Raw genomic sequence first — 23,536 nt, 5'->3', positions numbered from 1 at the left:
AGACTGAAGGAGATATTGATGTGGTTACCGAGAGACAGTCAAAACTTTAATAAGATTGTTGTGCTTTGCATGTGATGCAATTTGATCACTTTACAAACTATCGAAAGCCATAAACTAATACAAAAACGACAGAAGCCTTTAAACCAGATTGAGGTCGAATCTGGAATATTCTGACCCATCAGGAGATGCGCTATTTATTAGCTCAGATTGCGGAGAATTAGCAGCAGCTCCCACTCCCACAGCGCTGCGGTATGAACATGTACCGAGTCAGCCTCGGTCATGAGCACGAGACTCCACGAGTCTGGGAACATCAAAAGGCGCTCACTAAACAATTACCAAAGAGAGGTAAATTTTTCTCCGGTCCACGATAGCTTTGCTGGTCGAACAGTACACTTCAAAAGAATCAATCTTTAGATCGTTGGTTCAATTCTATCTCAAAGGAGCGATCAAGCAGCAATTAGCTCAAAGCCGCTCTCGTAAGTTTACAGCTGAACTTTTTGGCGCTGTGGCACAGGACGCCTCTTTCCCTTTCTCAAACCTTAAGGCTTTCTGTGTCTGCTCGAACACGGCTGTTTTGCTGGAGCATTTGCCTCTCCTCGCCAGCAGGGAGTGCCTTCGAGCTGCAACACTTCAAACCGCATTCACTTTCAGGCAAAAAATCTTCTCCCAGTTCGTCAGACAGACTCTCGCTGTTCCCTCAAGCTCGGGGCGACTGGTCCTTTCTGATGACCTGGTCTGTCTTCCACAGGCTCGGGCTCTTCTCAGCATCATTCATGATTACTGTGGTTTCCCGTTCTGCTGTTGTTCACTTGCTGTTGCTCGATACCGAGGATTGAAGCAAAGCAATTAATGTATTCAGGGAGCGGGCCAACGTAAGCCAAGATTTCTCTGCTGGTCGTGGAGCTGCTTGGAGGCGAGTGCGAAGCAGCTGCTGTGAAGGACAATCCGTTCTTATATTTCTTGCTGGTTTACTGAAATACAAACATACCGTGGACGGATATCGGGTTGATTTTCTGGACGAATCAAATCAACCGCGAAGAAAAATCACCTCCAGCCAAAGGAACAAAAAATAGAAAACAAATATTTGTAAACGATTAAGTGCCAGAATTCAGAATCCAACCCACGCCTCCAGGGGAGGTGGAGACTTGAAAGAAGCGCCTAAGACCGGCTTGGCCATGCTCGCTCCGAAACTGTAATTTACTGACCCTGATTTGCCCAAAGAGGCGCCAAGAAAGTTTCACTTCGTCCGGTTTTTGGTGGATGCTGTTGGAAGGCAAAAATATCCCGCATTGGTCGTAAATCGAACCTGTGTCTTTCAAGTGATCAACGAGAATTCGACCAATGCACCACCAATACCATTTGTGTTGTGATCAGTGAATACATGTGTCCATTTGGAATCCGACCTGAAAGAAAATGCAGTCTGACAGAGCTCCGGTGAAAACCCAACGAAGTCTGAACGACAGCCATGCAAGAACTGCCATGTGCCGCTGAGATCACCGAGGGATTGAAGCGTTAAATTCAAAATTAAATGGAGTTTTTCTTCGTAGGTTCGAATTCTGCCCGCTGAATTATTGTTTAAAGATCCGTTCAATGCTCAAATGAATGAACTGGATCTAATTCACTTCATTTATCTCTCTCAGAGCATGAGAGATACTCGAGCGTGGCCGGCGCTTTTAATTGGGTGCCCAATGTACTCTTGCAAAATTCAAATACACGAGGAAGAATATCTCACAATCTGCAACTAAAATTCTGCTACTTTGCAGAACCACCCATTTATACTCTACTTTATTTACATGTATCTCTCTATCTCTCCCTGTCTCGTGTCTCTTTGTGTTGACCCCTGATTGACTTCTCAGGTTTCCTGGAACGGTGAAAGCTGATCGAACCCGCAACACCAGCAGGGAAACATAAAGGAAAAAAAGATTGAAACGGTCGGAAAAATAAAGGTGCAATCCAGCTGATAAATTCGGAGCTAATGTCTCCACATTTATGTCTCTTCGCCCTCACAGTAGACTCTGACGATGCCCAGACAGATGCCAATGCAGCTTCAGATCAACTAATTCTGAAAAGTATTATTTGAAAAAACAAGTCGTACATTGCAAACGAATTTAGTAAAGAGAGGCTAATATTGGTGACTGGAAATAGGTAGTGTACAACTTGATATTGCTGTATATAAGAATAGAAAACGAGATTGGGTGGACAGAAGCGGTTGGAAAGGATAGCCGATCGGCTGAAGACTATGGTGAAATTTTAGACCGGCTGCAGGGCTTTCTAGCAAGCGGCTCGTTGGTCTAGGGGTATGATTCTCGCTTTGGGCGTTTTTCTAATGGAATATGCGAAAAATCCCGGACGAGCCCTGTTATCGGACTGCTTTTTAGTGAAAAGTCACCAATTGGATTCTGACATCTTTGCAGTTGTTCGAATTGAATTATATTTGAGCTCCAGAGGACAAAGTGCAGAAGTTTCCAAGGCGCAACACACACGGAGCAAATAAAATGTCTCAAGATGATGTGGAGATTGAAGCTGAATGTGAATTTACCCCAATTTAGGCGGTCTCATTGATATTAGATGACGGGATCGAGAACCACATATCCAAGTTTGCCGATGACACAAAGATAGACAGAATTATAAGCAGTGTGGATGGAAGAATGAGATTACAGAGAGATATTACTAGATTAAGTGAATGGGCAAAACTGCGGCAAATGGATTTCAACGTAAACAAGTGTGAGGCCGTCCACTTTGGACCTCAAAAAGATAGATCAGAAAACATATTAACGGATGTTACTCCAAAAAATTGACCTCATGACATTTTGTGTGGATTCGCTTGTTTCTGAAGTCTGCCAAACTTTTAAAACCTACCAAAATATTTCAAGAGGAACTTTATGGCCTGTACGGGGCTCGAACCCGCGACCTTGGCGTCATTAGCACCACGCTCTAACCAACTGAGCTAACCGGCCATGTATACGTCTTAGCTTTATGGACTTACCCGCGTGTTGGGTAGTTTGTGTTTATTTTCACACCAGCTGACAGGGTTTTCCAACGAATATTGAATAAACCATATCCCTTAAACATTGTTACTGCAGAATTCGGTGCCACCCACAGCCGATCGGCCATCCTTTCAGACCTCTTCTATCCATCCAATCACGTTTTCTATTCCGATGTAGAGAAATGTCGAGTTGCACACTAACTATTTCCTCCGTTCTCTTTCGCAAACATATCACTGAACCAAACTTCACAAGTCACTCAGGAAAAATAATTCAGTTCAAAATCATTAGCTTCCGAAGGACCTGCGAGGACAGACTGACCAAACCTGCGTTCAGTCGTGAAGCTTGTGGGTGTGTTGTGATCCGAAGGGACAGAGACAGGCCTGCGACACAGAGCGAAGGCAGGAACTCAGAAATGTGGCCATAAATGGGCAGACAGTCAGTCACAGTCATTGATTCTGACACACGTCCCGGTAGTTGTTCAGTCAGTCGGGAGCGAGGCCTGCAGCCAGCAAACAAAAAGCCTGGCCTGAGAATAAGGCAGAGACCCAATCAGACGGATAGATAGACAGACATCTGACTCAACGTCAAAACGCAGCGTGATCGAATCACGTTGCGGTGATATCATTTTCGCAGGAGCTCAGGGTCCTGCCCACAGGTTTTATAGCGGGGCAGTGTTTTATGGATGGGCTGTTCATTGTGAGTAAAATATTATTGATCGGAATTTAATTTGTGACATTAAAGTGCTCTTTGTTTGTTCATTTTGATCTACATCCTCGACAGTATATACAGAAACAAGTAACAATGTTTAAGGGATGTGGTTTATTCAATATTCGTTGCAAAACCCTGTCAGCTGGTGTAAAAATAAACACAAACTACCCAACACGCGGGTAAGCCCATAAAGCTAAAATACATACATAGCCGGTTAGCTCAGTTGGTTCGAGGGTGGTGCTAATAACGCCAAGGTTCGCGGGTTCGATCCCCGTACGGGCCATAAGGTTCCTATTGCAATATTTAGGTAACTTTTAAAAGTTTAGCGGACTTTGGAAACAAGCGAATCCACACGAAATGTCATGAGGTCAATCTTTTGAAGTAACATCCATTAATATGTTTTCTGATCTATCTTTTTGAGGTCCAAAGTGGACGGCCTCAAACTTGCTTACGTTGAAATCCATTTGCCGCAGTTTTGCCCATTCACTTAATCAAGTAATATCTCTCTGTAATCTCATTCTTCCATCCACACTGCTTATAATTCTGTCTATCTTTATGTCATCGGCAAACTTGGATATGTGGTTCTCGATCCCGTCATCTAATATCAATGTTCAGTTCCATTCGCAACCCCTCAGATAATGAAGCAGTCCGAGCCTGCATGCAGCAAGACCTGGACAACATCCAGGCTTGGGCTGATAAGTGGCAAGTAACATTCGCGCCAGATAAGTGCCAGGCAATGACCATCTCCAACAAGAGAGAGTCTAACCACCTCCCCTTGACATTCAACGGCATTACCATCGCCGAATCCCCCACCATCAACATCCTGGGGGTCACCATTGACCAGAAACTTAACTGGACCAGCCATACAAATACTGTGGCTACGAGAGCAGGTCAGAGGCTGGGTATTCTGCGGCGAGTGACTCACCTCCTGACTCCCCAAAGCCTTTCCACCATCTACAAGGCACAAGTCAGGAGTGTGATGGAATACTCTCCACTTGCCTGGATGAGTGCAGCTCCAACAGCACTCAAGAAGCTCGACACCATCCAAGATAAAGCAGCCCGCTTGATTGGCACCCCATCCACCACCCTAAACATTCACTCCCTTCACCACCGGCGCACTGTGGCTGCAGTGTGCACCATCCACGGGATACACTGCAGCAACTCGCCAAGGCTTCTTCGACAGCACCTCCCAAACCGGCGACCTCTACCACCTAGAAGGACAAGGGCAGCAGGCGCATGGGAACAACACCACCTGCACGTTCCCCTCCAAGTCACACACCATCCCGACTTGGAAATATATCGCCGTTCCTTCATTGTCGCTGGGTCAAAATCCTGGAACTCCCTTCCTAACAGCACTGTGGGAGAACCGTCACCACACGGACTGCAGCGATTCAAGAAGGCGGCTCGCCACCACCTTCTCGAGGGCAATTAGGGATGGGCAATAAATGCTGGCCTCACCAGCGACGCCCACATCCCGTGAACGATTTTTTAAAAAATGAGACCGCCTAAATTGGAGTAAATTCACATTCAGCTTCAATCTCCACATCATCTTGAGACATTTTATTTACTCCGTGTGTGTTGCGCCTTGGAAACTTTTGCACTTTGTCCTCTGGAGCTCAAATATAATTCAATTCGAACAACTGCAAAGATGTGAGAATCCAATTGGTGACTTTTCACTAAAAAGCAGTGAGATAACAGCGTTCGTCCGGGATTTGAATTCGGGAGCTCTCGCATATTCTATTAGAGAAAGACCCGAAGCGAGAATCATACCCCTAGACCAACGAGGCGCTTGCTAGAAAGCCCTGCAGCCGGTCTAAAATTTCACCATAGTCTTCAGCCGATCGGCTATCCTTTCCAACCGCTTCTGTCCACCCAATCTCGTTTTCTATTCCTATATACAGCAATATCAAGTTGTACACTACCTATTTCCAGTCACCAATATTAGCCTCTCTTTACTAAATTCGTTTACAATGTACGACTTGTTTTTTCAAATAATACTTTTCAGAATTAGTTAATCTGAAGCTACATTGGCATCTGTCTCGGCATCATCAGAGTATACAAGCTACCATAAGCATATTTTACTCACATTGCTGTTTTCTTTCACTGTGAGGGCGAAGAGACAAAAATGTGGAGACATTAGCTCCGAATTTATCAGCTGGGTTGCACCTTTACTTTTCCGACCGTCTCAGTCTTTATTTTCTTTACCTTTCCCTGCTGGTGTTGCAGGTTAGATCAGCCTTTACCGTTCCAGGAAGCCTGAGAAGTCCATCAGGGGACAACATGGAGACAAGAGACAAGGAGAGATAGTGAGATTCATGTAAATAAAGTCGCTTATCAATGGGTGGTTCTGCAAAGTACCAGAATTTTAGTTGCAGATTGGGCAAGATTCTTTCTTGTGTATTTGAATTTTGCAAGAGTACATTGGGCACCCAATTAAAAGCGCCGGCCACGCTCGAGTATCTCTCATGCTCTGAGAGAGATAAATGAAGTGACTTAGATCCAGTTCATTCATTTGAGCATTGAACGGATCTTTAAACAATAATTCAGCGAGCAGAAATCAAACCTGCGAAGGAAAACTCCATTTGATCTTGATTTTAACGCTTCAACCACTCGTCGATCGCAGCGGCACATGGCAGTACTTGCATGGCTGTAGATGCCACTTTAAACTGCCAGTTGCTTCAAACGATGCCCGATAGACCGGCGTTGTCTTGTAGCTTTCCCACGAGCTTCATTTGATTCGGTGGGTCAAGTTTGGGAAATTGAATGATTTTCACCGGCAGCTTGTGGTAGTATATTACCTCATTTTCATTACCGGTAATGAACCACTGCAGCCACTGCAGAATTCGGTGCCACCCACAGCCGATCGGCCATCCTTTCAGACCTCTTCTATCCATCCAATCACGTTTTCTATTCCGATGTAGAGAAATGTCGAGTTGCACACTAACTATTTCCTCCCTTCTCTTTCGCAAACATATCACTGAACAAAACTTCACAAGACACTCAGGAAAAATAATTCAGTTCAAAATCATTAGCTTCCGAAGGACCTGCGAGGACAGACTGACCAAACCTGCGTTCAGTCGTGAAGCTTGTGGGTGTGTTGTCATCCTAATGGACAGAGAAAGGCCTGCGACACAGAGCGAAGGCAGGAACTCAGAAATGTGGCCATAAATGGGCAGACAGTCAGTCACAGTCATTGATTCTGACACACGGCCCGGTCGTTGTTCAGTCAGTCGGGGAGCGAGGCCTGCAGCCAGCAAACAAAAAGCCTGGCCTGAGAATAAGGCAGAGACCCAATCAGACGGATAAACAGACAGACAGATAGACAGACAGACATCTGACTCAACGTCAAAACGCAGCCTGATCGAATCACGTTGCGGTGATATCATTTTCACAGTAGCTCAGGGTCCTGCCCACAGGTTTTATCGCGGGGCAGTGTTTTATGGATGGGCTGTTCATTGTTCGTAAAATAATATTGATCGGAATTTAATTTGTTACATTAAAGTGCTCTTTGTTTGTTAATTTTGATCTACATCATCGACAATGTATACAGAAACAAGTAACAATGTTTAAGGGATGTGGTGTAATCAACATTCGTCCAAAAACCCCGTCAGCCGGTTTAAAAATAAACACAAACTACCCAACACGTGGGTCAGCCCATAAAGCGAAGATGTATGCATCGTCGGTTCGCTCAGTTGGCGAGAGCGTGGTGTTAATTACGCCAAGGTCGCGGGTTCGATCCCTGTTCTGACCATAAGGTTCCTATTGCAATATTTTGGTAACTTTTAAAAGTTTGGCAGACTTCAGAAACAAGCGAATCCACACAAAATGTCATAAGGTTAATTTTTTGGAGTGACATCCATTAATATGTTTTCTGATCTATCTTTTTGAGGTCCAAAGTGGACGGCCTCACACTTGCTTACGTTGAAATCCATTTGCCGCAGTTTTGCCCATTCACTCAATCTAGTGATATCTCTCTGTAATCTCATTCTTCCATCTGCACTGCTTATAATTCTGTCTATCTTTGTGTCATCTCTCTCTATGTTGGCGGAATCCATAATGAGGGGTTTTAATCTTGAAATTGGAGACAGACCAATCAGGCAAGAAATCAGGAATTACTTTAGCAAACAAAATACGGCCGAAAGCTGGAACTCTCTCGGCCAAAAGGATGTGGATTGTGGCTCAATTCAAATTTTCAAGACTGATATTGATAGGTCATTTCTCGGTTTGGGTTCCAAGGGATATGTGTCCAAGGCGGGGAAGGAGAGTTGAGTTGCAGATCACGTCATGATCGAATTGAATGGCACAGCAGGAAGAGGGGCTGAATGGCCCTCTCCTGTTCCGATGTTCCTTTTCAGCTCAGCGTGGTGCTGAATGACGTGCAAAAGGCATCAGACTGACTCCAGAATGAAAATCAGGTGCACAGAAGGAGAAACCCTGAGATTGCAGAACGAACTGAACCCCTGCAGCAAAGCCAACAGCTGTCTCTCTACAATAATAGAATGGGAAGAGTTTTAGTAACCAGCCCGGCTAGCTCAGTCGGTAGAGCATGAGACTCTTAATCTCAGGGTCGTGGGTTCGAGCCCCACGTTGGGCGATTTGTGTTCTATTTTTCGCAATGGGTAATAAAATTTTCAAATTGCAACCTCTTTTCTCGAGTTCATGAAATCCAGTTAAAAAACAGACACAACACTGAGCTGTGTGAAATGAAACCTTGAGCGTTGCCAAATATCCAGTCCCTCCAGATTCTACCTTCTCATTCCCTCCAGATGGGACACGGCAGATTATCGGTTCAATCGGCTTCATTTATTGGTGTTATCAAAAATGTTGAATGTTAGAAATTGTAATATTTAGAAGATGACATCTCTGGATCCATTCGCCTCTCTGATACATCCTGAGCCCCCCTTACCCTCTTTGATTCTCGCTGAGCTCCTTAACTTCTCTGATACACTCTGTCTCTGACCTCAGAGAGTCCATGATCATCTTTGAACCTTGTCAGCGTTCTTTATCTTCTCTCATACCCACTGAGTGCCCCTTACACAGATCTGCCCTGAGCCCCCTTACACTCTCTCAGACTCGGCAGTCCTTCCCCTCTCTCAGTTCTTAATGTACTCTCCGATGCCCTCTGACAGTCCCTTCCCTTCTCTGAGCCCCCTGACACTTTCTGATGACATCTGACTATCCCTTCCCCGCTCTGAGATCCCCTTGCACTCTCTGATACCCTCTGACAGTCCCTTCCCCTCTCTGAGATCCCCTTGCCCCGATGGATCGCCACTAAGAAGCCATTAGGCTCCCTGATACATTCTCAGAAACCATTACCCTCCCTGATATCCAAGTGCGATGTAATTTTACAGGTGGATCGACCGGTCTGTGTTAAGGATTAGATCCAGAATTTGTTCGGTCGCTGCTACTTCGGACTCTTGGAATCTGAGAGCTCTATCGGCGATCGGTACCGATCTGCTACTATAAACTGGGTGTGGGTGAATGAGCGCGCTGTTGCTTTATAAACCGAATGAGTTTATATATGAGTGCGATGTTTATATATGAACTGTGGGTGTATATATATGAGTGCGATGTTTATATATGAACTGTGAGTGAGTATAAATGAGCCACAGCAATGTGGTTGATTCTTCATTGCCCTCTGAAAAGGCCTAGCAAGCCACTCAGTTGTAAAATCTCGCTAATAAAAGTCATAATAAGAATAAAACCGGACGGACCACCCGGCATCCGACCACTAGGCACCGGACACGACAAAGGCAAACCAAGCCCAGTCGACCCTGCAAAGTCCTCCTCACTAACATCTGGGGACTTGTGCCAAAATTGGGAGAGCTGTCCCACTGACTAGTCAAGCAACAGCCTGACATAGCCATACTTACAGAATCATCCCTATCAGCCAACGTCCAAGATTCTTCCATCACCATCCCTGTGCATGTCCTGTCCCACCGGCAGGACAGACCGACCAGAGGTGGCGGTGCAGTGATATACAGTCAGGAGGGAGTGGCCCTGGGAGTCCTCAACATTGACTCTGGACCCCATGAAATCTCATGGCATCAGGTCAAACAAGTGCAAGAAAAGCTCCTGCAGATTACCACCAACCGCCCTCCCTCAGCTGATGTATCAATCCTCCTCCATGTCGAACATCACTTGGGGGAAGCACTGAGGGTAGCAAGGGCACAGGATGTACTCTAGATGGAGGACTTCAATGTCCATCACCAAGAGTGGCTCGGTCGTATCACTGCTGACTGAGCTGGCCGAGGCCCGAAGGACATAGCTGCCAGACTGGAACTGCGGCAGATGGTGAGAGAACCAACACGAGGGAAAAAGTTACTTGACCTCGTCGTCAACAATCTATCTGTCGCAAATGCATCTGTCCATGACAGTATTGGTAGGAGTGACCACCGCACCGTCCTCGTGGAGACGAAGTCCCGTCTTCGCACTGAGGATACTATCCAACGTGTTGTGTGGCACTATCAGCGTGCTAAATGGGATAGATTCAGAACAGGTCTAGCAGCTCAAAACTGGGCATCCATGAGATGTTGCGGGCGATCAACAGCAGCAGAATCGTATTCCAGCATAATCTGTAGTATCTTGGCCCAGCATATTCCTCACTCTACCATTAATAAACAAGCCAGGGGATCAACCCTGGTTCAATGTGGAGTGCATAAGAGCATGCCAGGAACAGCACCAGGCGTACCTAAAAATTAGGTTCCAACCTAGTGAAGCTACAATTCAGGACTACATGCATGCTAAACAGCGGAAGCAACATGCCATAGACAGAGCTAAGCGAATCCACAACCAACGGATCACATTAAAGCTCTGCAGTCCTGCCACATCCAGTCGTGAATGGTGGTGGACAATTAAACAACTAACGGGAGTCATAGAGTCATAGAGTTATACAGCACGGATAGAGGCCATTCGGCCCATCGTGTCCGCGCCGGCCATCAGCCCTGTCGGGAGGAGGAGGCTGTGTAAACATCCCCATCCTCAATGATGGCAGAATCCAGCACGTAAGTGCAAAAGACAAGGCTGAAGCGTTTGCAACCATCTTCAGGAAGAAGTGCCGAGTGGATGATCCATCTCAGCCTCCTCCCGATATCTCCACCATCACAGAAGCCAGTCTTCAGCCAATTCGAATCACTCCACGTGATATCAAGAAACGGCTGAGTGCACTGGATGCAGCAAAGGCTATGGGCCCCGACAACATCCCGGCTGTTGTGTTGAAGACTTGTGCTCCAGAACGAGCTGCGCCTCTCGCCAAACTGTTCCAGTACAGCTACAACACTGGCATCTACCCGACAACGAGGAAAATTGCCCAGGTATGCGCTGTCCACAAAAAGCAGGACAAATCCAATCCGGCCAATTACCGCCCCATCAGTCTACTATCAATCATCAGCAAAGTGATGGAAGGTGTCGTCGACAGTGCTATCAAGCGGCACTTACTCACCAATAACCTGCTCACCGATGCTCTGTTTGGGGTCCGCCAGCACCACTCGGCTGCAGACCTCATTACAGCCTTGGTCCAAACATGGACAAAAGAGCTGAATTCCAGAGGTGAGGTGAGAGTGACTGCCCTTCATTTCAAGGCAGCATTTGACCGAGTGTGGCACCAAGGAGCTCCAGTAAAATTGAAGTCAATGGGAATCAGGTGGAAAAATCTCCAGTGGCTGGTGTCATACTTCGCAAAAAGGAAGATGGTAGTGGTTGTTGGAGGCTAAACATCTCAGCCCCAGGACATTGCTGCAGGAGTTCCTCAGGGCAGTGTACTCGGCCCAACCATCTTCAGCTGCTTCATCCATGACCTCCCCTCCATCATAAGGTCAGAAATGGGGATGTTCGCTGATGATTGCAAAGTGTTCAGTTCCATTCGTAACCCCTCAAATAACGAAGCATTCCGAGCCGGCATGCAGCAAGACCTGGACAACACCCAGGCTTGGGCTCATCAGTGGCAAGTAACATTGGCGCCAGACAAGGGCCAGGCAATGACCATCTCCTACAAGCGACAGTCTAACCACCTGCCCTTGACATTCAACGGCATTACCATCGCCGAATCCCCCACCATCAACATCCTGGGGGTCACCATTGACCAGAAGCTTAACTGGACCATCCATATAAATACTGCGGCTGCAAGAGCAGGTCAGAGGCTAGATATTCTGCGGCGAGTGACTCACCTCCTGACCCCCCAAAGCCTTTCTACCATCTGCAAGTCACAAGTCAGGAGTGTGATGGAATACTCTCCACTCGCCTGGATGAGTGCAGCTCAACAACACATAAGAAGCTCGACACCATCCAGGACAAAGCAGCCCGCTTGATTGGCACCCCATCCACCACCCTAAACATTCACTCCCTTCACCACCGGAGCACAGTGGCTGCAGTGTTTACAATCCACAGGATGCAGTGCAGCAACTCGTCAAGGCTTCTTCGACAGCACCTCCCAAACCCGCGAGCTCTACCACCTAGAAGGACAAGGGCAGCAGGCACATGGGAACAACACCACCTGCACGTTCCCCGCCAAGTCACACACCATCCCGACTTGGAAATATATCGCCGTTCCTTCATCGTCGCTGGTTCAAAATCCTGGAACTCCCTTCCTAACAGCACTGTGGGAGAAGCTTCTCCGCACGGACTGCAGCAGTTCTGGAAGGCCAATTCGGGATGGGCAATAAATGCTGGCCTCGCCAGCGACGCCCACATCGCATGCACGAATAAAAAAAATGCGATTTTAATATATAAGCTGTGGGTGACTATCAATGAATGCGCTATTTATATATGAGCTGTGGGAGAGTGTATATGAATGCAATGTTTATATATGAACTGTGGGTGTTTATAAATGCGTGCGATGTTTATATATGAAATTTCGGTATGTATATATGAGTGCGATGTTGATATATGGACTGTGGATTTGTATATGTGGGTGCGATGTTTCTATATGAACTGTCGTTGTATATATAGGTGTGCGATGTTTAAATATGAACTGTGGGTGAGTGTATTTGAGTGAGATGTTTATATACGAACAGTGGATGTGTATATATGAGTGCAGTATTGTCATATGAACTGTGGGTGTGCATCTATGAGTGCGATGTTTATATATGAACTGTGGGTATGTATATATGAGTGAGATGTTTATATATGAACTGTGGGTGTGTATATATGAGTGCGATGTTTGTATATGTACTGTGGGTGTCTATATATGAGTGTGATGTTTGTATATGAACTGTGGGTGTGTATATATGAGTGCGATGTTTATATATGAACTGTGGGTGTGTCTATATGAGTGCGATGTTTGTATATGAACTGTGGGTGTGTATATATAAGTTCGAGGTTTATATATGAACTGTTGTTGTGTGTATGTGAGTGCGGTGTTTATATCTTGAACAGTGGATGTGTATATATGAGTGTGGTGTTTATCTATGGACTGTGGTTGGGGATATATGAGTGTGATGTTTATATATGAAGTGCAGTAATGAACAGTAAGGCGTCGCTGGGGTGATATTTTCTTGCAAGACAATGGCGAAAAGTTGCATTTGCTTTGGTGTCCCAATAGCTCAGTCGCGGTTGCATTCGACTGAAAACTTAAAGGTCTTTGGTGTCATCCAGTATTTGGCTGTTTTTGGTTATTTCGTTTCTTCTTCTTTGGGTCGATTCTCGGATTTATTTGCAGTGAAATTTTATCCCCGCCACTGAAGGATTGGGGATGGAACAGAGAGACATCAACGATGGGAAATATTTATATCGTCTGCATTTGGTTTTTATTTCTCTGTTACCTTCTGCCTTTTCCTCTTGGTTTTTCCTCTCTCGGTGCCGGGTGACCATTTGATTTGATGCATTTGTTCTAAACTGATCCATTTTCCACATCTCGGGGCGGTCAGACCCGCTCTGTCTTTCTGTTGTTGCTGATGATCATTAATGGGAACAGGCCGCGAGTTAAACGTTTCTCTGCAAACCGGAGAAAGAAAAAGAAAAAGAAAGACTTGTTTCTCCGGCCCAGGGGTAAAGTTACAATGGATGTTATTCAATAAAATTGTCCCGTGAATTTGTCTGTGGATCTGATTGTAAAGCTTGGATTTTAAAATTACGAATACCCAAAACAAAGCCACTTATCAACCCATACAGGAATCAAACCCGCGATCACGACATTGTGGCATGTTTTACTCCAGCACCTGTACAACCAGTCTCCTAAAATGCAGTCTGAAAAGCGTTTCACATACAAAACAAATCATTATTAAACTTGTGACTGTCACTCGGTAACCACGTTGGCGTCTCTTTCAGTCTGCAACATAATGTTATAGGTTGGTTAATGGTGTTTACAGAAATATTCCTCTTTTCGTCGAGTTTATTTGGTTTCATGTAATTAATTATAGAGGTGTGAACGCCGAATCATAACCACGAGCCCACCAGGCACCTGTACGGACAGTTCACCCAATCCGGTTACTTTGATGATCTGCCCGACTCTGCTAGAAAAACAAGAGGATGAACAGCCCTTGTCTGTGAAAAGGTGTCCTCTCCCCTTGATCAAACTAATGTGTGCAATTGATGAACTGGAGTGAATTGCGCTCGAAGCAGATCTGGAAAATGCGCAATGTCGCCGCACAGGAATTCCAAATCCACTCTACGTGGAGGAAAAGGAGTGACAGAAACAGAAGGAGATGCCACGTGAAAGATTTGGACCCGGACCTGCTGCATGAGACTTTAAATGTTGTCAGCCTTTAACTGCAGCTCACAGTGTCAGAACAGTCATTGTTATCATTTGCCTTTAAGGTATCTTCTTGTACTGCATCTCTTCAATATCCCCGGGTTGTTACAGCACTGCTTTCTTCAAATTAAATCCCATTGTGAAAACATACACGATTTCAAACCAAAGCGAGGTGTGTGAGATTGGAAGGAGGGTGTTAGTGGGGATCATGGGCCCGTGCGTGCGTGCATTTTGGAAATGGGAACAGAGACATCCGCTGCTTGTTGGAGTATTTCACCTCACTTTTCCATTTCACGCGCAGACCTACCCGCACTCGGTACTGTCATGGCCTGAACAAGTCTTTCGTGTTCTCACAGAAAATGCCACTTTGTGCGAGCAGTTTGTCCGGACTGGGCTGCAATGAGGTAGGACACTGGGAGTATTCAATTCATGAAATCAATACTTCAAACAGAAAACTTTCTTCACTCACTCATCCTGATACATTAGGGTCTCCATACTTGAATTATTGTTCCATTCATTGGAACTTGGGAACATGAGTAGGCCATTCAGCCCCTCGAGCGTCCAGGTTAATACATCCTTCCTGAGGTGGGTGCCCGGAACTGAATGCAATCCTCCAGATGGGGTCTCGCCAGAGCTCTGTGCAGCTGCAACATAACATCCACCCCTTGTTTTCCAGCCCTCTTGAGATAAACGGGGAGAGTGAGAGCTCAAGAGAGAAAGCGAGAGCGAGCAAATGGGAGAGAGAGAGAGGACTATGCATTGCACAAACCGTCCCTGTGTCGATTTCTCAGGAGCGCTATGAATCCCCACTGAGCTTTTGAATAACTTACTGCACCGCAGCAAAAGTTCCCAAGCAGCATATGGGTAACGTGAAATAACCTAATCGATAGCCGATTTCTGGTAGCACGTGGGACTTCTTCTAATCACTGCAAAGGTTGTGTGTCCGAATCTCACCATCGTTGAATTTTAGTTCAGGGTTCGGTGATTTCGGCGCTGGGAAGTGAAATTTTGCAGCAAAACCGCAACAGGATCATTAATGCCCGTCAAGGAAGGGAAATAACCCCTCCACTTCATCATATAAAAGTGGCTCCAGTCCCACCCGAATTTATAATGCTTAATCCTCTCTGAGTTGGATTGGCGAAACACTCTCAAGATGGAGGCACATCATCTGCTCACCACAAAAGTCAATCTGCTGGACTTCCGGCTCTGTCAGACTGCATGTTCCTTCAGTCAGGTTTCCAACTGGACACATGCATCCTGCTGCCTGCGAGCATTGGTGCTTGAGGGGTAGAATTCTAGCTTGCAGTAATTCTATTCCTGTGAAAGTAGCTCCTGAAGATCGCAAGATGGAAAGTATCGTGACTGAGCGGTCGAACGCGCAGGGTTAAAGCTCAGGCTAAATCCCATAATTTGTAGATTGATCAAAATCATAGTTTGCGGCTCCAATACCGCAGCCTCCCTCCTGTAAACTAATAACACTAAATATCTCATCTGATATTGCAACAAGAGGAACCACGTGGCGATACAAATAATTGATGCATTTTGGAACACTCAATTATACGTTCAGCTCCGTTCGAAATGTTCACAAGGAAAAGGATTCGTTGATCTACGTGAGACTCGACTAACAACCTCGCCATTTCCCGACCTTGTACGGTTATACAAGAACCGCGCACTGACTGATTGCACTGCTAGAGCCCGGTCACTTTGATCACCTCTCCTCCTCTGCTGCAAATAATCTTAAGGTGAGAGGCCCTTACCTGTGGAAACGTGTCCTGTCCCCGTGATGAAAATAATATCTGCACTTTCACTTTCAGCTTCTTTCACATCCTCTGCTCCATCGCACTACAATCGGGTTTTCTGTGAACAGATCAAAATAAATTTTGGCAGAAATTCTAACAGCAGTGGGATTCAAACCCACGCCTCTATAGAAACTAAATTTAACACTTTAGACCGCGAGGCCGCGCTACCATAATGTCACAGTAATGTTTAAAGAGCTGTTTAATGCTCCAATAAATGAATTGAAGCTAATTGACCGCATTTTCCCGGTGCTGGGGTTGTTCTTAGATCAGAGAACGTTAAGAGGAGATTTGATCGAAGTGTTCAAAATCATGAAGGGTTGGAATAAATAAATAAAGAGAAACTGTTCCCATTGGCGGAAGGGTCGAGAACCAGAGGACACAGATTTAAGGTGATTGGCAAAAGAACCAAAGGCGACGGAAGGAAACACGTCTTTACCCAGCGAGTAGTTGTAATCTGGAATGCGCTGATTGAAAGGTGGCTTTCAAAAAGGAATTGGAGAAATACTTGATAGGAAACAAATGCAGGGCTAACGGGAAGGGGCGGGCGAATGGGACTATCTTGATTGCTTTAACAACGAGCCGGCACGAGCTCGATGGGACGAATGGCCTCCTTCTCTGCTGTCACCATTTTATGATTCTATGATTCTGTTTATGCTCTTTATTTTCTTTGAATGCATTTCTCTATCTCTCCCTGTCTCTGTCTCTTGTGTTGTCCTCTGATGGACTTCTCAGGCTTCCGTGAACGGCGTTGGCTGATCGAACCTGCAACAATGAAAGATTGAGACGGTAGGAAAAGTAAAGGTGCAACCCAGCTGCTGCAGTCGATGTCTAATGTATCTTCGCTCTCACATTGAAACAAAGCACCAATTTGATTAAAGTATACTTATGGGAGAGTGTATTTTATCACCATGCCGAGACAGACGGCAATTATATCATAGAATCATGGAATCATTAAAATTTACGTTAGCGGAGGCCATTCGGCCCATCATGTTTGTACCGGCCGGAAAAGAGATATCCAGCATCACCCGACTTACCAGCGTTTAGTCCGTAGTCTTGTCGGTTACGGCTCTTCAAGTGCATATTGAAGTGCTTTTGAAACCCGATGAGGGTTTCTGCTTCTCCCACCCTCTCAGGCAGTGAGTTCCAGACCCCCACCACCCGCTGGGTGGAACAAAATTCCCCTCTGCTCCACTCTAATCCTTCTACCAATTACCTTAAATCTATGACCCTTTTTATTGAACTCTCTGCTACGTGAATCAGGTCCTTCCTATCCACTCTATCGAGGCCCGTGATAATTTTATGCACCTCAATTAAATCTCGCCTCAGCCTCATCGGTTCCAGAGAAAACAACCTCAGACTATCCAATCTATCCTCATAGCCAAAATTCTCCACTCTTCGCAACACCGTCGTAAATCTCTGTACCATTTCTAGTGTAGTCCCATCTTTCCTGTAATGTGGTGACCAAAACTGTACGCAATACTCCAGCTGTAGCCGAACTAGTGTTTTATTCAGTTCTAGAATAACCTCCCTGCTATTACATTCTATGCCTCGGCTAATAAAGCAAAGTATCCTTTATACCGTTTTAACCACCTTAACTACCTCTCCTCTTACCTTCAGGGATCTGTGGACATGCACTCCAAGGTCCCTCTTTTTATCGACACCTCTCAGTATCCTCCAAAGCAATGTAGTTTCCGAGCAAATAATTCTGAAATGTCTTGCTTGATAATATAAGTCGTAGAAACGAAACCAATTTAGTAAAGGGAAACTCATATTGGTGACTGGAAATAGTTAGTGTACAACTTGATATTGCTGTATACCGGAATAGAAAACGAGATTGGATGGACAGAAGAGGTCTGAAAGGGTAGCCGATCGGCTATGGGAGACAGCGAAACTTTACACTGGCTGCATGATGCAAGTAACAGCGCCTGGTTGGTCTCGATGTATGATTCTTGTTTCGGGGGCTTTGGTTGATTAATATCCGAGAAGTCCCGGGCTCAAATCCCCGATAAGCTCTTGCTGTTCCGTTTCGTTGAGTGTAAAATTCACCAATTAGCTTCTGACATCTTTTCAGTGTTCCTGTTGGTAGGATTAAAGTGCATGTTTGAGCTCCAGAGGAGAGAAAGCTGAAGTTTCCAAAGTGCAACACATGTGAAGTAAATAAAATGTCTCAAGATGATGCAGAGATTGATGCTGAATGTGAATTCCCCCTATTCAGGCGGTCTCATTGATATGAGATGACGGGATAGAGAGCGACATATGGAAGTTTGCCGATGACACCAAAATGGGCAGCTTTATAAGCAGTGTAGATTATATAGGAATAGGAACACAGGAACAGGAGTAGGCCATTCAGCCCCTCGTGCCTGCTCCGCCATTTGATAAGATCATGGCTGATCTGTGATCTAACTCCATATACCTGCCTTTGGCCCATATCCCTTAATACTATCGCGACAGAGGTGATGTTCAGGCAATGACAGCACCAAGTGCAAGTCGGCATGCAAATGAAATGGAAAGTGAGGTAAAATACGACCACAAGCTGCTGATGGACATGTTTCCGTTTCCAAAATTCACGCACCGAATGCAGCTCCTGGGAAAGCTGCAATTGCACGCAGGTCCATCGGGAATCATTTGAAGCAACTGACAGTTTAAAGTGGCATCTCCTGCTGCTTCTTTGGGGAGTGAGAGAGAGGCACTGTCGGTATTTGCGGACAGTTTGATTTTGCACAGAACTGCACAGAGAAACAGCAAATATAACGGGGCTGTAAGATGTTCTATATTATTCATATTTAGCCACAGGAATATCCGCAGTCAGAAGCTGAAAAGAAGGAGAGATAAGAGGCCTGAGAATAAACACAGAGCTGAATGAATTATGAAAGAGCGAAAGAAAAAATAATGTCATCAGTTCCACTTTGTCTCGTGCGCAATCTTGGGAGCTCCCCAATGGCCTGGTGGTGAGAATTCGGTACTCTCACCGCCGCGAGGTTCGATTCCCAGTGAGGGAATTAACTTTAAAAAGAGTTATGAACTTATTAAATTAATTACATGAAGCTAATTAAATCCTGTTCGTAGTTGAATCCCTGTTTTAATCACCATGAATCAATCGATAACTTTCTATTTCAGACTGATGGCGATGTTGACGTGGTTACCGAGAGACAGTCAAAACTTTAATAAGATTTTTATGCTTTGAATGTGGTGATGTTTTTTCATTTTATAGACTGCATCTTAAGAGTGGGATTAAAAACGCAGTAGAGTCGTTGTTAAATTTAACATTAACTGGCAATTGTCGCTCTTTATCACAGGAACGCCCGAACTGGTTCTCCGATCAAGATGAAAGGAACGCAACGAGGAACATCTGATACAACACGAAAGGCATCGGGCTATGACAAAAATCCCCACCGTTTTGCTTTTCCAAAATAAAGGGTGTGAAATTTATTCCCTGAACATAGGAACAGTCTGGTCTCACTCACTACAGAAATCTCCATGTCACAGCGAACCAGCTCTCCTGCTGCGAATGCGGCCTCCCTTCGGGCCTTTCGGGGGCTTGTCTGTCAAGGAGAATTGTAATTTCCGTGAAGCCAATGTTCCATTCCTTTACATGATTCATGTGCCTGATTCCCGACCGCAGGGTAAATGGTAGAATATCAGCCCTGCTCAGCTGGCAATGATTCCGGTACATTTTCTTGATTCCAAAACATACGTTGAAACCTTGGAACTTTGAGGCGATGAATCCTGAGGATAAAATAAAATAAGGGCTCGAACCATCAAACTTTCACGCGAACGGATAACACCGCCGAGAACAGGTGAAGAGGTCACCTGCTAAACCAATAATTCACTGGGCTAAACTTTGAGTTTGTAGCGACCAATATAACAACTGTCTACAGTCAGTGAAAAATGAATGGTTGAAACTTGCAGGGGTGAAAATCCAACAAGCCGGTCTTCACTCTTAAACCAGCAACTATGAAGAAAAACATGCCGCACAAATACTCGATTTCAGTGCGGTGACACTGGGCCAGAGTAAAGCTCAGTTAATATGATTGCCGAGAGGCTGGAGGGTGGATTTGGAACTCCTGACCGATTGCACCACGCATTTTCCAGATCTGCTTGGAGCACCAATCCCTTCACTTCATCACTTACAGGGACAATTCGATTCTAGTTTTCTTTTCGCTGACGATTGATGAAATTTTACAAATTGGAAGCGATCAATATCAAAGCTAAACACGCGACCGACATGCTCACAGATACAAAGCGGCCACACTCTGCTTCAGTGAGATGAACGTCAAGGGCGATTTCATGGTCGAATGTAATGGCTAACAAAATTCATTCAACGAAAGTTCAGGTCGTTGAGGTGCCTTTAAAGTCCTGATTGTTTCCATTGAACTTCTTCCCAAAGCGTTTGAGATTCATGTGGGACGATTTGGGGACGTTATTTCCTTTTATGCAAAAGTTTCAACTGAAGTTCAAGATCACAATTCCTGGGACCACACTTGTTCACAATTTATTGGTGCTGGAACCACTGTTCACAATTTATAGGTGCTGGGACCACTGCTGTTCACAATTTATCGGTGCTGGGACCACTGTGCACAATTTATCGGTGCTGGGACCACTGCTGTTCAAAATTTATCGGTGCTGGGACCACTGTTGTTCAAAATTTACATTCATGATTTGGACACGGGAATCGGAAGTACAATTTCAAAATTTAGGGACGACACCTAATAGCGAGCTGTAGTTAATACAAAGGAAAAATGCGAAAAATAAAGGAAGACATTAGTAAAATTGCAGAAAGTGAGTCTAAATGGCAAATTAATTACAATATTTGATGTGTGTTCCCTTGCCTTTTTGCCCCCCCGCCCCGACTAAATGCATTACCTCACACTTCTTCAGATTGAATTGCATTTGCCACTTTTCTATCCACCTGTCCGCTCTATGGATATCTTCCTGCAGTCGACAGCTTTCCTCCTCACTATCAACCACAGGACCAATTTTTGTATCATCTGCAAATTTCTTAATCATGCCCCCTACATTTAAGTCTAAATCAATGATCTGTACCACGAAATGCAGGGACCTAGTACGAAGCCGCATGGAACCCCACTCGAAACAGCCTTCCAGTCTCAAAAGCACCCGTCGACCACAACCGCTTGGTTCCTGCCACTCAGCCAATTTTGGATTCAACTTGCCAATGTCCCTTGGATCCAATGGGCTTTTACATTTTTGACCAATCTGCCATGTAGGACTTTGCCAAAAGCCTCGCTAAAATCCATGTAGACTACATCAATCGCGCTACCCTCATCGATCCTCCTTGATACTTCCTCAAATAATTCAATTCAAACGACCATCCCTTAACAAATCCACGCTGACTGTCCTTGATTAATCCGTGCCTTTCTAAATGACGATTCATACTTTCCGTCAGAATTGTGCTCAATAAGTTACCCACCATCGAGTTTAGGCTGACTGGCCTGTATTTACTCGATCTATCCCTTTTTCCCTTTTTAAACAATGGTACAACGTTAGCAATCCTCAAATCCTCCAGCACGAGACCTTTTGCCAGGGTGGATTGGAAAATGAGTCAGAGCCTCCGCTTTTTCCTTCCTTGCTTCTGTTAACATCCTGGGATATATTTCATCTGGGCCTGGAGATTCAGGTGGAGCGATTTGAGGACTTATTTTTCCTATTTGCAAACGTTTGTACCGCAGGTCAAGATCACAAGTCGAGGTCCAAATTTGGACGAGTTCCGACTTTGAACCTCAAATCGTGAATTATGCCCCCACCACAACGAGCCCAGAAACAAGAACGTGTCCTTAAATTAACGTGTGGCAGGCACATTCTATGAGAGGTCTGTCTGGACAATGAAAGGGCGTTTTTGAACAGTCATCTTGCTGTCCGTTTCCTCCTGAAACCTGAAAAAAGACAAACACCACAGTGTTATTTTGTCGCTGAATTCCACAAATTATGTAAAATAATAAGCTATACAAGGCACTGCTGGGAGTTGAACCCAGGATCTCTTGTTTACCAGACAGATGCTTTAACCAGCTAAGCCACAGCGTCAATTGATGATGCAGTAGCCCCACCTCCTCGCACTAAAATCTATCAGCGACACTTCACTATTGGGGGTTCAGGCCGTTTCATCTCTGTCCATTTCGCTTGTCCGTTCACCTGTGCATTCCGAAACTGAGTGGATTTCTCGCTGTGTTGATCTTTTGTGCATCCATCAGTGCGTTGATACACGGATGATTATGTGTGATTGTATTTGTTACATTAAATAAATTAGGGCTTCAGACAATTCTCGCTCTGACATTGGAGAACTATTGAGCCGAACTTTACAGCGAAGTGTTGTTTATTGTGGTGCTGAAACTAAAAAATCGTAAGAGAAGCAAAAAGGGAAAAGGAGAAAAACTTGTGAGGGAAAACGAGGACAACTCTCAACGTTTTTACAAGTATATTAAGGGATAGAAAGGAGGCTTAGAGTAACTTGGGCCGCTTAAAAACAGATGGAGGTGATATTGTAATTGAAAATCAGGAAATGGCAGTTGCTCAATTTTTACTTTGCATCAGTTGTCACAGAAATGGATGAGGATAACATCCCAGAGACACGAGGAAAACTGTTAATAAATCACGGGGATTCGTATAAGTAAAATAATGGCAATGGAGAAAATAATTAGGCTCAAGATAGACAAATCTCCAGGACCTGATGTTCACCATCCCAGGGATCAAAAGGAACAGGTGAGGAAATTGTGCATGCTTTCGTCATGATTGATCAAAACTCTCTTGATTCGGGAATTGTTATTTAACGAAGAGCATCTGGATTGGAGGCTTCTGTTTGAGAAAGATCTCGAAGTGATAATTGAGAGACCGAAAATGAAGCTGTTTGGCAGGAGCGCTGATGCTTTCGGTTGTTCGCTGCTCTCGTTTTGCACAATTGTTAAGCGTGCGTTACTTCTTTACAGCAGTGTGGGCTCCTGAAATGACCAGGTTGTGAGTTCGAGCGTCTTCTAAAACAATCAAACCTTTTACTCCGAACATTTTGACTGGAGTTCAAGGTACAACTGGTATGTTCCATGATGCATCTACTTCTTAGTGTTCCCATGTGGGCTCTTGGGTTCCTCCGGCCTGCCGTCTTGCAATAGGAGGTGCCAGTTTATTTGTTCATAGTGGGAGAGGGGGCTTTTAGCGGCATCTCACATGGCAAAGGGGCCGTTACGAGATATTTAAATCTAAAGAACCAAACAAGCAATTCTTCTTTTCGTTAAGCCGATATTCATCGGTTGGAAGTGTCGTGTGGGGAAAATTTGGAAGGGAAATATTCTGCCTGGTGTCACTGTGTAACGGGAGAAATTATTCAGCTTACAGATATTAATACGCTG

The 23,536-nt window shown here is 45.0% G+C and overlaps 3 non-coding genes across 3 annotated transcripts; 1 reads left to right on the top strand and 2 right to left on the bottom strand.

The window, feature by feature from the left end:
• Positions 1 to 2,883: 2,883 nt before the first annotated feature.
• trnai-aau (transfer RNA isoleucine (anticodon AAU)) lies at positions 2,884 to 2,957 on the bottom strand. Its single transcript has one exon. It is a non-coding gene; the product is annotated as a tRNA-Ile (tRNA).
• Positions 2,958 to 8,216: 5,259 nt separating this feature from the next.
• Positions 8,217 to 8,289, top strand: trnak-cuu (transfer RNA lysine (anticodon CUU)). The gene has a single exon. It is a non-coding gene; the product is annotated as a tRNA-Lys (tRNA).
• A 13,857-nt stretch (positions 8,290 to 22,146) lies between these two features.
• On the bottom strand, positions 22,147 to 22,220 carry trnat-ggu (transfer RNA threonine (anticodon GGU)). The gene has a single exon. It is a non-coding gene; the product is annotated as a tRNA-Thr (tRNA).
• Positions 22,221 to 23,536: the final 1,316 nt, after the last annotated feature.

The sequence above is a fragment of the Heptranchias perlo genome, chromosome 20 (assembly GCF_035084215.1).
Source record: "Heptranchias perlo isolate sHepPer1 chromosome 20, sHepPer1.hap1, whole genome shotgun sequence".
Lineage (NCBI taxonomy): Eukaryota > Metazoa > Chordata > Chondrichthyes > Hexanchiformes > Hexanchidae > Heptranchias > Heptranchias perlo.
The sequence above is the reverse complement of the archived record's forward strand: the minus strand, read 5'-3'. Positions and strand labels throughout refer to the sequence as shown.